The sequence below is a fragment of the Ovis canadensis genome, chromosome 12, assembly GCF_042477335.2.
Source record: "Ovis canadensis isolate MfBH-ARS-UI-01 breed Bighorn chromosome 12, ARS-UI_OviCan_v2, whole genome shotgun sequence".
Classification (NCBI taxonomy): domain Eukaryota; kingdom Metazoa; phylum Chordata; class Mammalia; order Artiodactyla; family Bovidae; genus Ovis; species Ovis canadensis.
The window spans coordinates 13,390,031-13,405,775 of NC_091256.1; the positions used below are offsets into that span (position 1 = coordinate 13,390,031).

General features: G+C 55.0%; 1 protein-coding gene across 1 annotated transcript in view; it reads right to left on the reverse strand.

Moving 5' to 3' along the window:
* LRRN2 (leucine rich repeat neuronal 2) overlaps nt 1-15,745 on the reverse strand; it is a 64,016-nt gene that overhangs the window by 27,159 nt on the left and 21,112 nt on the right. The gene's annotated exons all lie outside the window — the stretch shown is intronic.

The following is a 15,745-nucleotide window of genomic DNA, read 5'->3' on the forward strand; positions in this document are numbered from 1 at the left end:
ACTCCAGAGCCCTGACCAAGTCTGTGCAGGGGTCGATGCTTTCTCTCTTTGACCCTGAATCCAAGGCCTTAAGGAGCAGGGGAGAATTCTTCATGGAGGGTGGGCCACGGTCCTCTTACACCAGAATCAGGCTCAGGGTACTTACTACTCCTGCAGATTCCTATACACACCCAGACTTCACGAACCACATTCTCTGGAGGTGAGACCCAGGAACCTGCATGCTGAACCTACTCTGGAGGTGGTCTTTGACAAGCACTGATGGAGATCCCAGTCAGGGTCAGCCTAAGACTTTCGGGTTGGGCAGTGCCCTCCCTACCCCCAGCCTGGAGCAGGCTGCATCGACCCCATCAGCAGGCGAGTGGGGGAGGTTCAGGCATAGGTGAAGGACCAGGTGTGCATCGCAAGGGGAGGGTCGCTGCACCCTCTTGTCGCAGCCGTGCATGTCACCGGGGAGTGGGCCATGCCGCGGCAGCAGGGCCGCAGTGGGGACGTCCTCCTCAGGGACAACAAACAGGCCGATGGCGATGAGCTCTAAGCAGCCTCAGAGCAGAAGCGGTCCTGACCTTCCCATGCCTTTCCCTCAGGCACGGGTCGGGGCGGGAGGGGAGGGACCGGGCCGTGGCCCAGCCCAGCCAAGAGGGGCAGGAGCAGGAAGTGACCCAGGGCTGGGGCGGGCTGGTCCAAGTGTGGGCAGACCACGGGGAGCACGCAAAGAAGGCAGCAGAGGGGTGGTCGCCTGTGTCTCCCTCAGGAGGGGGCGACGGAGGGGCCAGGGCCTCCCTCAAGGCTGCCCTCACGGGGATATCACGGGGGATAAAGCTCAGCTGCCAATGTGCCTGGCACCATGGAAGCCTGGGAGAGGACGCTCTGAGAGATCCCTCTCTCTCCCGACTCCCAGTTTCCACCTCCCCACGAGTCAGTGCTCCCACCAAACTGAAGGATGGCACTCAGATGTGGGGCTCCCACCAGGGAACACCAGCAATGCCTCTTCCTCTCCTGTGGTGCCAGCAGTCAACTAAGGGGCTGCACGGCTGCCTGCTGCAGCACAGACTTCACCTGCAGGCCTCCTGGGCTCAGGTCACCCAGGGCCCCCACCAGCCCCACCAGCCCCACCAGCCCCCATGGTGGCGGGGGGCCCTGCCGAGTCTCGAGAGGCCGCTGTACAGACACCAGAGCCCAGCACTCTTGCTTCAGGAGGGAGGAGAGGGTTTGCGGAAGGCCACAGAGAAAGCCAATGGCAAAGCCAGGATGAGGAATCCACACTCCTGGTTCCACACCTAACTCCCCAGGCAGCAGGGACAGGAGAGCTCAGGGTGGCTCCGCAGCAGAGGTGGGGCCAGGAACCAGGGTCCGCTCCCTCACCTGCGGCCGGTCAGGGTCAGAGTCGGTTCTCACTGAAGACTGACCCATCGGAGGCTGGGGACCCAGGGCCGAACTGCTCCACACACAAGAACCAGGAGGCTGGGAGGTCCGGGAGGGCAGGGAAGGGCCTTGCTGGTTTCTGTGCTCGCGCCTAGCGTGGCTCCCAGCACACACTGGGATGAACGGACGGGTGTGAGTGAATGAATCGACCCGGCCAAGAGGGGTGAGGGCTCGGCGGGCTCAGGACGGCGCACGTGCCTCGTTTCCTGCATCTGTGAGGGTGCCAGCCATCGGGCTGGGGGCAAGCCAGGGGCAAGAGGGCAAGGAAGCGCCCGAGGAGACGAGAGACGGGTAAGCAATAAGCAGCACGGCGGTGCGTGCTCCTTCTGAGGCCAGACCCCTGTGCGACCTTGAGCAAATCCCTGTCTGCTCCAGCCTTGGTGTGCGCAGCAGGAGCAGGGCTGAACTGAATGATGCCAAGTCGCTCACACCAACCCCGTGACTCTCCCGGCTGCGGAGAAGCACAGCTTCAGCACAGGAGAGTGGAGAGGGTGGGCAGGGGCACCTGGCCTGCGGGAGGGAGAGGCTCCCGGACGCTGGGTCCCCAGAGACCGGGCGCCAGAGGTAAGTGGCTGTGACAGAGGAGCGAGCTAGCAGTCAATTCTGTTCAATAAAGCTCTGTTCGTCTAGGAGCTGCGTAAACAGGCGGCTTCCCTGCGGGCCCGAGGCACCCTCTTCCTTGCTCCTTCAGCCAGCCTCTGCTCGGCCCAGCCCCGGCCTGGGCCAGCCACCAAACGGCCCTAAGTCTCTGGCGCAAGGCAGACAGCCAAGGGTTAACTGCCCACCCAGGTGAGGGCCCAGGTTCCGGACAGCGGGAGGAGGAGGGAGCGGGAATCACTTAGCCTCATTAGTCCAAATTAAAGTCAGGAGTGAGATGACAATTACAATTTGCAGTGGGCTAATTGTTTTCCCTCAGAAGCTGATCGTTGTGCAGATGGGGGAAATTAATTGTTGGGAGTCCCAGGTGGATTGGCTTTGAACCCAGCTACCGCAGCAGTCCCTGCCTCCTCCCAGGCCGGCCTGCAGTCTTCACCACCCCTCGGGCCGCCAGCTAGCTTGAGGATTCTGCCCTCTGGGGTCCTCGGGCAGGGAGACACTGAGCATCTGGGGGCTGCGGGAGGAGGAGGGGGACACTGGCAGAGAGGCTGGGCTGGTCAGAAGTCAGTGCCAAGGGCACTGGAGCCGTGGGCATCTCCCTGCCCGACCTCCTGCCATCTGCTCCGTGGCGGGGCAGGCTCTGAGAAGCCTGGCGCGAGGTGCAGAACTTGCCCTTTCCACCGGGCGGCCAGCAATCACTATAACACTCATCGAACAAACTGCGTGCCACGCCTACCGCATGCCGAGCACTGGAAGGGGCCGGGGGCACTGCAGGGCAGGCAATGCAGACGCCGTCTGCTCGTGTGGCACTTGCATGGGGAGGAGGGGACACACGATAAGCGGAGACTAAATGCCTACGCAAGTAAGACGCCTGCTAGTGGCAAGGGCTCTGAAGGAAGGTGGGGATCGGGATGCCCTCTAACACCCCGGAAATCTGCACAGCAAAAGGGACAGTGCGGATGTGACTACGGTTGTGAACTCTAAGGGGCAGTGCCCTGGATTACTACGTGAGGCTCACGTGATCACATGAATCCCTAAATGCAGGAGCTTCGAACAGCTGAAGCGGAGGGGGAGTCCAGGAACGCAGGGACTTAGGGTCCTGTTGCTAGTTCGGAGGCACAGGGGCTACACCCAGGGCTGAAGAGAGGCCTCTGGACGCTGACAGCCAGCACGGAAAAAGGGACGTCAGCCCCACGCCTGCAAGGAGCTGGGCTCCACCTGCCACCCGCCTAAATTCACAGGTGGGTTCTCCCAAGAGCCTCCAGATGAGGCATCCAGCCTGGCTGACAGCTTGATTTCGACCTTTTAAAGCCTGAAGCAGAGAAACCATGAGAACCAACCCAGATGGACTGCTGCCCTACACGCTGTGAGTCAACACATGCACGTTGCTTTAAGCTACTAAATTTGGGGTGGTTTGTTCCAGGAGCAATAGAAAACCCACCCAGGAACAAAACAGAGTGACAGGATCGTGACGTGGTGGTTCTGTATGCTGGGGTCTGGGAAGACCTCTCTGGGGAGGGACTAGTGGACCCAGACCCGAATGAGGAGGGGCAAGCAGAGCACGATGACCTATCTGTCCTCGGTTCCCAGCTTCAGAGTCCAGAATCCCCAAAGCTCCCAGTCCCGAGCAAACCAAACGGTTGGTCACTGGGAGGCAGAGGGGAGAGCAGGCGAAGGCTCTAGGGTGGAGCTTTCCGGTGACCCGGCCCTGAACGCGTCCCAGGGGTAGTCACGGCAAATACCAGAGCAGGGGACGGAGCTGCCGGGCCTCCCATTCAGGGCGGGACCGCCCGGGGCGCTGGCGGGCTCCTCCCGGAACCCCGTCCTCCAGGCGGCGGGCCAGCCCAGTCCTCTCCTGGGCAGCTGCCCTCGCCCCTGCTCTGCCGCCTTCCCAGCTGGCCCCGGCCAGGGCCCAAGGGTCTTCTTGTACCAGGGTCCCAGGAGTCTACCGCTGCTTCCCCAGAGGGTACGGCACGCGGCCAGAGGCTCACAGCAGGGCAATTCTTTGAGGCATCTTTAATTAGCAAGACAATGAGAGGCTGGGAGAAGACAGAGGTCTCGGATGGCTTCACGCCCTGTCAAAACGCGCCTGGGGGCCTGAAGGAAGCCTGAGAAAAGAGGACTCGCGGAGGCGGCAGCCCCGCCTTTACACGACCCCATCCTCCGCCGGTGCAGCGGGTCCCCTCCAAACACTGGAGGCACGGGGAGAGCCAGAGCTGCGTAGTAGGACAGCAAAGGACCTCAGCTATAATTCCAGCTCTTTGTCGCATTAGCTGTGCGATGTCTGGCAAGTTAATTGTTCTGGGTCTCACTTTTCTCTTCTGTACAATTAAGAGTAATACCTACTTTGCCGGCTGGTGGTTGTAAAGATGAGAGATGTCAGAAAGTGCCCCACGTGGAGTAGGTACCGGCTAAATGGGAGCTATTTCGATTATGAGCACTGAACCTCCCAACCCTAATCCCAGCCCCCTGAATCCATTTCTCAAATCAGAGTGCACCCAAGAATCAGCTGGAGTGCTTGTTAACATGCAACTGCTGCTGCTGCTGCTAAGTGACTTCAGTCGTGTCTGACTCTGTGTGACCCCACAGACGGCAGCCCACCAGGCTCCCCCGTCCCTGGGATTCTTCAGGCAAGAACACTGGAGTGGGTTGCCATTTCCTTCTCCAATGCATAAAAGTGAAAAGTGAGAGTGAAGTCGCTCAGTCGTGTCCGACTCTTAGCGAACTCATGGACTGCAGCCCACCGGGCTCCTCTGTCCATGGGATTTTCCAGGCAAGAGTACTGGAGTGGGGTGCCATTGCCTTCTCCGAACATGCGACTATTAAGTCCCTGATCGTGCAAGCCCGGGGGTGGAGCCCAGAAACCTGCAGACTGAACTCACTTCTAAGCAGGTGATTCTGGTGCAGGCAGCCGGGTGCACACTTGCTATCCCAGGCTAGCGTCTGCCTCCTGGGGAAAAGAGCTGGCCCACGTGGTCCAGCACCACACCTATCTCAGAAGTTGCCTCCACAGAGGGAAGGAGCTGGCTGGGGGGCGGAGCCTTTACCCACCCCTACCCTCAGGCAGAGGCGTCTGCCTGGGCAGCCTCCACACCTAAGTAAGGTGAGTCGGTGCTCAGCCTCCTGGGACGTGTGTGCTGAGAGCCTCGGGTGGTCAGAGTTCACCTCAGGCACCTCATTCTGCTTCCTGGCTTTTCAGTGGAAGAAACCGAGGCCCAGAGCAGGAGGAGACTGAGCAGGGCCCTCACCGGAGCCTGGCTTACTGAATCTGAGCTGTAAGATCAAAGCCAGGTGACCACCGGTCCCTCTCAGCGGTGCAGTTCTGTGTTTGGGGAATTACTACTCCAGGAGTCGCCTCCACTGGCCCCAGGTGGAGGAAGCCAGGGCCGACTACCTTCCTTGACCTCTAGCCCACTTCTCTCACTTCCAGGCCAGCAGATCTGTAAACTCTGACGGCGTCCCTACTCCCAGGTCTCACTCACTGTCCGGTCTACGTTTGGTAGGAATTCTGTTCTTTCCTATTTCTCTGTTTTCCTCCTCCCTTGCTCACTCCATAGATCCATCCAAGCTCTGGTTCTGCGCCTGCTCTCCGTGGGCACTAGGTGTATACACGATGGACAAGAGCCAGCCCTTCCCTGGGTAAGTTCTAGGCCTAGCAGAGCAGACAGATAGACAGACGCCGGTCTGATACAGCCCCAGAGGCTGCACCGTGTCACGGGGCACTGCGGTGGGAGTAACGGAGGGGAGAGCCACCAGAGGGACTCCTCTGCCCTCTGCGACTCGCTCCTGCCTTCATCTCTCAGCACGAGACGACACGTATGGAGGTGCACGTATGTAGGCACGTAGGTGCGATATAGCATTGTTATTGAAAAGTGAGGAAAACACATGGAGAAGGTTTGAATAATCTCCTTTTCCACCTCCCAATCCTTCTCACTGCCTGTCCCTCCGCCTGGGTTTCCCGTCATCTTTCTTCTTCTGGTGGAGCACACCGGCAAGTTACTTTTTTGAACAAGAAGTGAGTTTCTTGACAACTGGCATGCTTGAAAATGTCTTAATCTCCATAATTAACTGACGGATTGACTGAAAATGTAATTTCAGATTTTAAAAACCTTCCCTCCTGTGTTTGGAGGAATCTTTCCACTATCTGCTGGCTGCCAGGGTTCTGTTGAGAAGTCTGCTGGTATCCTAAAGCCCGTAGCATCTTCACTTCATCACCGATATTTTGAAATTTTAAAATGTGTTTTTGTGAGGGCCTTTTGTCACTAATTATGCTGGCCACCTAATGGATTCTTGTGATCTGGAAAGTAATCATTTTCCTTTAAGAAATATGAAATAAAAAAATAAAGAAATATGAAATATATTTTAAGTTTATGAGTTCATTCTTGTTCTTTACATTTTCACTGTCTGCAAATCACCCGCATGTCCATCAACCGATATACATGGATAAATAAAATGTGAAATTTCCACACATGCAATATTACCCAGCCATAAAAAGGAGTGACATTCTGATAATGCCCAATATGGATGAATCTTGAAAACATTACGCCAAGTGAAAGAAGCCAGACACAAAAGCTGCATGTTGCCTGATTCCACTTATGAAATGTCCAGAATAGGTAAATGGACAGAGTCGATTAGTGGTTGCCAGGGGCAGGGGGAAGAAAGACTGAGGAGTGATTGCTTTCGGATGTGGGGCTTCCTGGGGATGATGAAACATTCCATAATTACATAGTGGTGATCTGACCTTGCGGGTGCCACCAAGATGCATGAAACTTCATTTTTAAAGGACCAATTTTATGGTATGTGAATTCTCTCTCAATTTTTTTTTTTTTAAAGGATGCTTGTTCTTTGGGCACAAAAAATCCTCCCTTATTTCTCTGAGGATTTCAGTCGTGATGGTGGTGGTGTTTACACTTTCTTTTGCTCCCTGCATATGTTTACTGTCTTCAATTTATGTTTATGTTGGCTAATGCTTTTTACTTTGGATGCCTTCCTTAAAAATCTAGTGGTGCTTGGCCGATGGCTCGTATCTACAAGTGAGGCATCTGGAAGCTGACTGGGAGCTCTGCGTGCGTGTGTGGATTTCACCAAGGGAGGTGTCAGTGGAGCCCCCCAGATGTCACTGTTTGCCCAGTCACTGGCATTCCTAGAGCCAACAGAGAGAACAGGGCAAGGGGGTCCCCCCGTTCAGCTTGCGAACATTCAGCAGATGCCCATTTTTCAATAAACTGCTTCATCTCCACCCATGCTTGTACCCACGTTCCCAAGCGAGCACTTCTTGGGTTCAGGCTCTCTGCAGAACAATGCTCTCCAGGATGCTACCTGGTGGTGAAAGGCTGAGGAATCACTCTTCTGCTTCTGGCCCTACCCCTTACCCTATTGTCAGATGTCACTGATTTCTGAGCCTCTCTGTGGTTCAATGGCAGGAATCTGTCCATTTCTCACTGGCCTCTCCATCGGGGATCTTTAGCTTCTACTTGCTCCATCAAGCCAAGTCAGTTAGCTCTCGACTTCCAAAGCTGCACAGACATCACCGACTCACTTTGGTCTCCTGTCCCTCGCCCTGTGGGCTTGCACCCCTTCTCCACTCTTGTTTACATGCGGCAGCAGAGAGAAACATGGATGAGTTCAGTCTACCCCGTTCCGTCACAGCCCCTCTGTGCTATCTGCTGTTTGACAAGCAGCAGACACTTGGCATGCTCAAGTTTATCATAAAGTGGCTTACATTGCAACCAGCAGCTGACATCTGACATGAAATAGTGCATGGCGCTGACTTGCAGGCTGTCGAGTCTTGATTCAGGGAAACCTCCTGGCAAGCTGGGAGTTAGGTAACTTTGCCCTCACTAGCTATCCTTGTTACATTTCTCAGCCATACGTTACTATGTTTTACAGGGAAAATTATAGGGTAGTTTTTAATCCATTGGTTCATGATGGGCTATGATGTCTCCCTTGAGAATGTCAAGGGTCTAGTGTATCTCTGTCACTATAGAAACTTGTTCCCTGGGGACAGTCAGGCTTAAAGACATTCACAGTGGCGGGATGCATATTGATTCAGGCTCTGGTAACGGGCAGTCCCTGGAGAACCGGCCATACTCACCCTCATGGCCGGTTTCACCCTTCAGGGTGTCTCCTAGATCTCCCCTCTCCACGAGCACCTCGTCCCGCCCTAGCGAGGGGCCTGGCTTGAAGCACTTCAGCTCAGAGAATGCGGAGGCAGAGGGGGCGGCTGTCTGACCCACCAAGGTCGGATGATCCAAGGCCTCCTGGAACTGCTCCCAAATCCAGCCCCCCAGCGCTTCTGCTTCATGCTAACCCAAGCAAGGGAGAGTTGGCTCAGAGTTCTTTCTGTGGCCACCAGTTCTTAATCCACTTTCAGAGTGAGGAAGAGGGAAGGAAATGGATGGCTTTTAAGCTACATGTTGTTTGACTTTGAACCGCAGACCCCAGCATATTTACTATGTGAATGAACTAATAGGGTTAAGTGCTTACAACAGCCTGGCTCCTGGTAAGTGCTTCACAAGTGTCTGCTACTGTTATTCTTATGATAAAAGCTGTATTTAGCTTGCATCCATAAGAAAACAAATCTGCATTACCCGCCTCTCTGCAACTCCCTCAGCTCTGAAAATGTGTAAGGTCCCTCGACCCAGGGATTGAGAACTCCTGGGTCTTTGACTCCTCTTCACAAACAGCAAGCAAACGATGCTTCACATTTTGCTTGCTGGCGCTCCTCCTCCACTAGATTGGTGCGCGGACTCCGCCACCCCTACTCCTTGACACCTCGCCTGGAACCAATCAGCTGCCGGTAAAGCACCGGTGAGTTCTCCTGGCGGCCCCTTCCGGGCCGGGGGACTCCCAGGCCTCGGCCTGCTTTGTACCTCAGGCTCCAGGACGTCCCAGGTGGCTGTGGCGCTAGGACTACCCCGTCCCCGCTGTGCGAGCTGACCCCCGCTCCCCTGCCCATCCCGCTTCTTCCTCCCAGCGTCTCCTAGCTCTGCCAGGCATGTCCTCTTGCACTTGCTGTCTCTGACCCCATCATCTCGCTTTCTCTCTTCATGTCCCCTGGGCTGGGAGCCCCACAGGGCTCTCTACCTTCACGGTGTGAACACTTAGCACGGGGCAGGGCACACAGATGATCAAAAATATTTTTTCCTTCCTTTTTGGAAGCATGAGCTCTTCTTTCTGCATGGTGCTATTCGGCATCTGCTGTGTGTCCCCTCCCTGTACCCCCGCCCCACCACCATCTCACACCCCGCCTGGCTTCCTCTCGAAACCTCTCAGAACGCCCCTCCGCTGGGCTGGGAGCGAAGGAGCCAGTCTTCTCAGCACGGGAGAGCCCTGTGGACCTCGGCGGGAGGGAAGGGCCAGGATAGGCTACACAGCTCTGTGTGTCAGGACTGATGCCTACTGATGAGGACCAGGCTTGTTCTGTGCAATTTCCATCTCATTTGTCTTTTCATTTGTAGCTAAAATTGGCCAATTTCATCTGGAGTGGGCCTGGATTCTGGCAATCTGCACACAGCAAATGCGTGTCCCTAGGAGCTGTGACAGCGAGACGGCAGGGGAACAGGCCTGGGTCCTCTGGCGGCACAGCGCTGGGTCCTGGGCCTCCAGAAACGCCAGAGCTTGAAGGATGGCGACCAAACATGACACCTCCAAGGCCTGGGGTGGGGGACAGGGAGGAAAGTGCAATGAGGCGGGGTTAGGGTTAAGCTCAGAAAAAATCCGGTGGTTTTTTTCCCCCTTTTTTCTTTGTTCCTATCTGGAGGGAGAGAGTCAAGTGCAGGCATTCTCCCTGGTTAACCTGGCCTTTGGAGGTCAACACACAACACGTGTGGAGTACTGTGTCCCAGGGTGCTCTGAAGGATCTGGAGTGTTCTGATGGCCGGCCGGGAGGCAGCCTTCACGGACCCTCCATCCTGCTTCTGCGTGCACTTGGGGATTATTCACTGGATGGCTTCTCCCCAGCAATGCTTTGCTTGTTGCTGCCTCTCCTCTAGGCAACGCAACCAGTGCTCTCCAAATCAGAGCTAATTAGCCCAGCAAATCAGCGCACTCGAGTCATCACCGCACTCTCCGAGCACAAGTGGAAATGCTGTTTGGATTAGCCTGCAAGGTGCATGTTGTGTCTGTTGGTGTTTCCTTGGATTATCCACTCTCTGCTTCCCGCCTTCCATCGACGCCCTAATGGAGAGGCAGGATGCAGCCCCCGCAGGCTGGCATTCATCTTCCCCGCCTGACCCTCTCGCAGGCTATTTAGCTGTTGTTGCAAGACCAAGGAGGGGAGAAAAATGAAAGCAGGGCCCAGAGAGCAGTGAGGGCAAGTGGGGCTCTTTTAGAACCGGATCCACTGATAAGTCAGGCCAAGAAGAAATGACCTCAGCCTTTGAGAGGTGGAAGACTCCTCAGATGGCAAGGCCAGATGGATGCACCACCTGGCTGGGCTGTTCGCAGGAGGAGGCCAGGCTGTGAAAGTCTCTGGAGAAGTCTAGGAGCCCAGGCCCCAGGAAGTAAGGCCAAGATTACTGGTGTCAATGCCACCCCGTCTTAATGAAAAGATTAGCGATTTTCCCTACCCTGCTTTGTTCCTTTCCTCCCAAAGCACTGAGGAAGAAGAGAAGCCAGCAGACCAGCCGCGTAGCAGCCTGCCCGGCCCGCTCCCTGCCGCCTGGCACACTCTGAGCGCCCTTTCCCGGACCTGCTTCTCCCCGTCCGCTCCATGTCCTCTGACAGGGCTGACGGGCTGGGCAGGCGCGACCTCCTGTGCCCCCGGGCGCTGGGCCTCCGTCTCCACCTTGCCCAGAGGCCCGTCTTCTCTTCCTTAGCTCCATCTTAAGGAGAGAGGTTTTCTCTCTTTAAACACCAACCTCATCCCTTCCCACCTCCGGCAAACTCAGTCCTTCACTAGCCCTCTCTCCACCTTTAAAACCAACAACAAAAATGCCATTTTGGCCTGCTCTTCCTCCTAAATAGAGGCTTAGAAAAGTGCCCTGTGAGCTGCTTTCCAGTCTCAGCATTCTTCTCAACCTGGCAGCATTTTCTTCGCTCTCAGCCTCCGGGAGCCCTTGACGGAATCAGCCACTCGGCATGGAGCCCTTTCTCTGGGGACCCCTCTCCCCGTCTTCCGCGCTCCCAGTTCCCACCCCATCTAGGACCGGCCTCCTGCAGGCTCTTCCCCGCCCTCCTGGGCCCCTCCCCGGTCTCCCCGCTTGTCACACTGGCAGCACCACTCCGATGACCACCAAGCGCTGTGATCTGTTCTCTCCACTCAGTCCCTAAGCTACCAAACTCCAACCTCAGTCCTTCGAACACTGGCCAAATCAGACACGCCACACCCTTTCCCCGGCGTCGGCCGAGCCCCCAGGGAGCCATCCTCCCAAGACCCACGCTGCCTCTCCACCCACCACTCCACGCTCTTGAGGGAGGCAAGCCAACTGCTCCTTCGCAGCGGCCCTGACCACAGAGAGTGGTCACGCTTTCCCAGGGGTCTGAGGACACCGTCCCAAGGGGCCTGCAGAAAGGTCCCAGTGGCTCTGCAGTCTTGGTCGGACTCTCTGTGAACTTCACGGCGGACCCACACTTGCTTTTCTCTAGCGTTTCCTCCCTGAGCCTCTGAGTCAAGGAGGAGCTACCCCCGAGAGGCACACCCACCGGGTCGACCTCTTCCAGGACACTGTCTCTCTTTTCCACCAACTGTCACTGGTGTGGGGGCCTGTACCATTTAGTTTGGTGTTTAAGTCATTGCTTTGAGGCTGGGTCAACACCATTAGCAGCTCCTTGAGGACAGGGCTCACCTTTTTTGTTGGACCCTTCAACACGCACCCTTGGTGAGGCCTTGACTGGACTCCTGGAGGAGGGATGGCACAGGGGCTCGAGCAAGCCCATCCCTTGGGTGCCGTGCCCAGCTGGAGACAAGTCCACTTTGTGGGGGCCCTGCCAGTCACTTAATCGCATTTGGCTCCACACCTGAGGTTTCCAACTGCTCCACAAATCCTCCTTAATTAAACCTCCAGATGCCCCTGCTGAGGGACAATAACTCCGGTCCTCTTCGATGGGCAAAAATGCCCTGGTGGCCTTCTTGGCTCCGGGTGCGTACTTTTAGGACCCAACCATGGTCTGTGCAGCCTGCACCAGCCAGCCTGCCTGGAGCAGCTGAGAGGGCGGGGGTGACAAGCAGGAGCTGGAAGGGCCTCTCTCCATTGTGCTAAAAGGAGCCACCTGCAAACTAGACGCAAAATACCACGCAAATATGGCATAAATTAATTTGGAACCAACAGCTTTGGGCATTTTAGGCAATAAAATGCCAGCCCTGTATGTGATCATATTTACTGCCCCAATTTTCCTTTTCTGATATTCCAAGTGAAACTGAAAGTGCAGTTATGTAAGCTATCAAATGTCTCTCTTGCAAATGTCTAGGCACAGGGATAAGTTAGACATTACTGCTACCTATGTACACACAGATGCAATTGCATCCACATCCTCACGGCAAACAGCACTGAACACCTACTGTGTGTGGGACACCAGGCTGGGAACTAACAGAAGAGCACAAAGCGCCCTCAGCTGAGCTTAGTACAAGAGACATCTATTTGGTGCCTATTACTAAGCCCTTATTAAATGCTGGCTACTAGTTATGTGACCCTAGGCAAGTGAGTTTTCTCACCCGAAAATGGAGTAATGCAAATGCACTTCAGAGGGTGAGGAGTTAAACTGTAGCACATCCCTATCAGGGAACACCATTCAGCAACAAAGCGGAGCCAGCTGCTGATACAGGGAACAACCTGCCTGAACCTCAAGGAAACTGGGCTGATGGGAAAGAAGCTAATAGCAAAGGGTAGAGACTGTATGATCCCACTGATGTCACGTCTGTGAAATAACACCGCCATAGAGATGGGGGACATGTTAGAGGTTGCCGGACGTTAGGGATGGGGGTGTGTAGCTATGAAGGTAGCAGCAGGGAGCCCTGTGACCGTCCAGTTAAGGATCTTGATTGTGGTGGTGGTTACACAAAGCTACATGCACAAATGAAATTTGGATAAACGCTGTGAATTTCATCAGTGTCGGTCTCCTGGTTTTGATAATGGAACTAAAGCTACATAAGATGTTAATGTTGGGGGAGGCTGGATGAAGCATACTCAGGAATTCCTGGTACACTTCTTTGCACTTCCAGTGAATCCTTACTTATTTCAAGACAAAATGTTTTTCTGAAAATAGGGTATATAGCACCTACAGGATAAGGTTATCTTAAAGTTCAATGAATTAATACAAAGCACTTCACCTAGCATCTAGAACATGGCAAGCCTTCATTACCTGTTGTGACTTCTTCCTGCCAGTTGCTGGGGGAACCACATCAATAAGTCACAGAGACCTCTGTTCTCAAGGAGCTTCCAATCCAACGAGAGAGGGAGACACGGGAAAGAGAGTTTTCATGTGGCATGCTGAGTGCGCTTGTACAAGGGAAGAGGTCTCCAGGCTTCGGGGAAGCTTTCCTGGGAAAGACACCAGAGCTGAGTGCTGAAGCACAGAGAGCGCCAACCAGGTGAGTGCGCATGAAAGGCACCCAGGCAGGAGCAAGAGCAGAGCAAAGCTTAAGGTGTGGAGCGGCAGAGAGCGGTAGGGGGAGACTGCAAAGCAGGCAGGAGCCAGGAAGGGAGGCACAGGCGCCCCGGGAGCCCGGAACCCTCCCTCTGGAGGTGGGCGTGGGAGCCGCTGTCCCGCACCCGCCTCAGCCACCTTGTCCTTTCCTCCAGATTCCCCAGGCACCCCGCTCCAGGGCCTGACCGGTCCTGCTGTCCTGTGCTGAACAAGGGACCCTAAGTGCCTGGGAAAGGTGAGAGGCCTGTGCAGGCTCCACAGAGCCCACTGGGATCGCCCTGAGCCGCTCAGCAGGTAAATCTACGCAAACCAGATTGCACGTCACATTCCAACCCACCTCCTCCTTCCCTACCCATGTAGGTCTGTCTGTTTTTCCTTGGTACCACTCCTTCCACGCCTATCGATAACCCAGAACTTGTCTCTTTTTAGAATACAAGCATGAATGAAGCAGGGCAGAGAGCACAGAAGTGGGACCACACACACTAGGTTTGAACTTGACTCTTCACTGACCAGCCCCATGGCTGCAAGTAAGCCCCTAAACCTTTCTGAGCAGTCGTTTCCTCTGCTGTGAAACATGTGATCATAACACACACCGCAGCTTCCTCATGGGGTGGCTCAAAGGCCTTTAAAACACACCATGACGACATATGTGAAAGAGCTTTGTAGGTTGCAAACAACTGTCCAGATGGGGAAGATTATTGCTATTGTTCCTGAAAGAACTATGGTGAAGAGGAGTCTAGCCCTCTGGCTGGAAAATCAGAGTAAATCTTCTCTGCAGCTAGGCAAGGTCTTTAGCTGGGGTAGGAGAGTGAAGGGAAAGGAGACAGGAATATCAACACTGCTTCTTTTTGCAGTGGAACACAGGTAAGGCAGTGGTCATCTGGTCTACCAATGCTGCATTTGGGGTTGGCTTTTCCCATCACCTTTTCTCACGGGATCCTTTTTGTATTTCAAGATCTTTCACTAAACTCCCCAAATAATTTCTGTATACCTAATCTCTGTCACAAAAGTGAACTTAACGGCCAGTGTCTCTCACGGGGTCACAGTCTAGTGGCAGAGACAGACATTTGTCCCACAAGCACTCAAGCATACAGGGCACTGTGTTCAACAGGCCTGATGAAATTCTAGAGGTACCCTGGGGAAGTTTTTTTTAAAGAAGGGTTATTTGAGCTGAGATCTGGAGGCGAACTAGAATCGAGGGAGAAGTACGGAATGGGAAGAGTGACGCAAGGCCAGGGTACAGCATGCGTGAAAACCACGAGTCAAAGCATCTAGCAAGGAATGGAAAGAAGGCAGCGTGCAGCGTGGAGCCTGACACGGGCACCGGGAATCACCGAGGGGTTCCGAGAGTGGAGCCTGATACGGGCACCGGGAATCACCGAGGGGTTCCTGATACGGGCACCGGGAATCACTGAGGGGTTCCGAGAGTAGGGAGAGACTGGGATCACATCAGACATTCGTCCATCAAAGACCATTCTAGCAGCTATTTGGAGACGGGACTGGCAAGGGCAGGTGTAGGCACTAGAATCAGAAGCGGATCCCAGCGTCCTAGGCGAGAGGTGAAGGCAGCATGAAGGAGAGTGTAAGGATGGGGAGTGGGGGGACATGGGCGCTGCTCCAGAGACTGGACAGGACCTGCGGGTGGACTTAGCAAGTCCATCCATAAAGGGGTAAAGGGAAGAGCTCCCAGTACAGAACTGGCTTGAGGTGGTGCCATTCAAAAACCAGGCCACACTGCAGGGGGACCAGGGAGGGGAGAGGAAAGGCAGTGGGGATTTAGGAGGACTGTGACGCTGTCTTTAGATATGCGGCATCTGAGGGTTCTCGAGACATCCCGCTCAGTCAACCAGGCAGGTGGGCACAGATATGGAACTCAGAGGAAAACACGCAGGCGACACCCGCCTGCACAGGGCTGATCGCAGCAGCTTGTGCCGGGCAGAAAAGAATGCCTTGAGCCAGACTATAAGCAATGCCAACGTTGAGAGGCAGACAAGGGAAGGATGAGTCAGCAAAGAAGACCTGGAATAACCAGGAAAGCCAGGAACAGGGGGTAAGAGGAGCGGAGGGAAAAGAAGTGTCGGAAAGGAGTGAAAAACAGTTCTGTGAACTAAGAACTGTTGCCTGAGCTTAGTGCCATGGA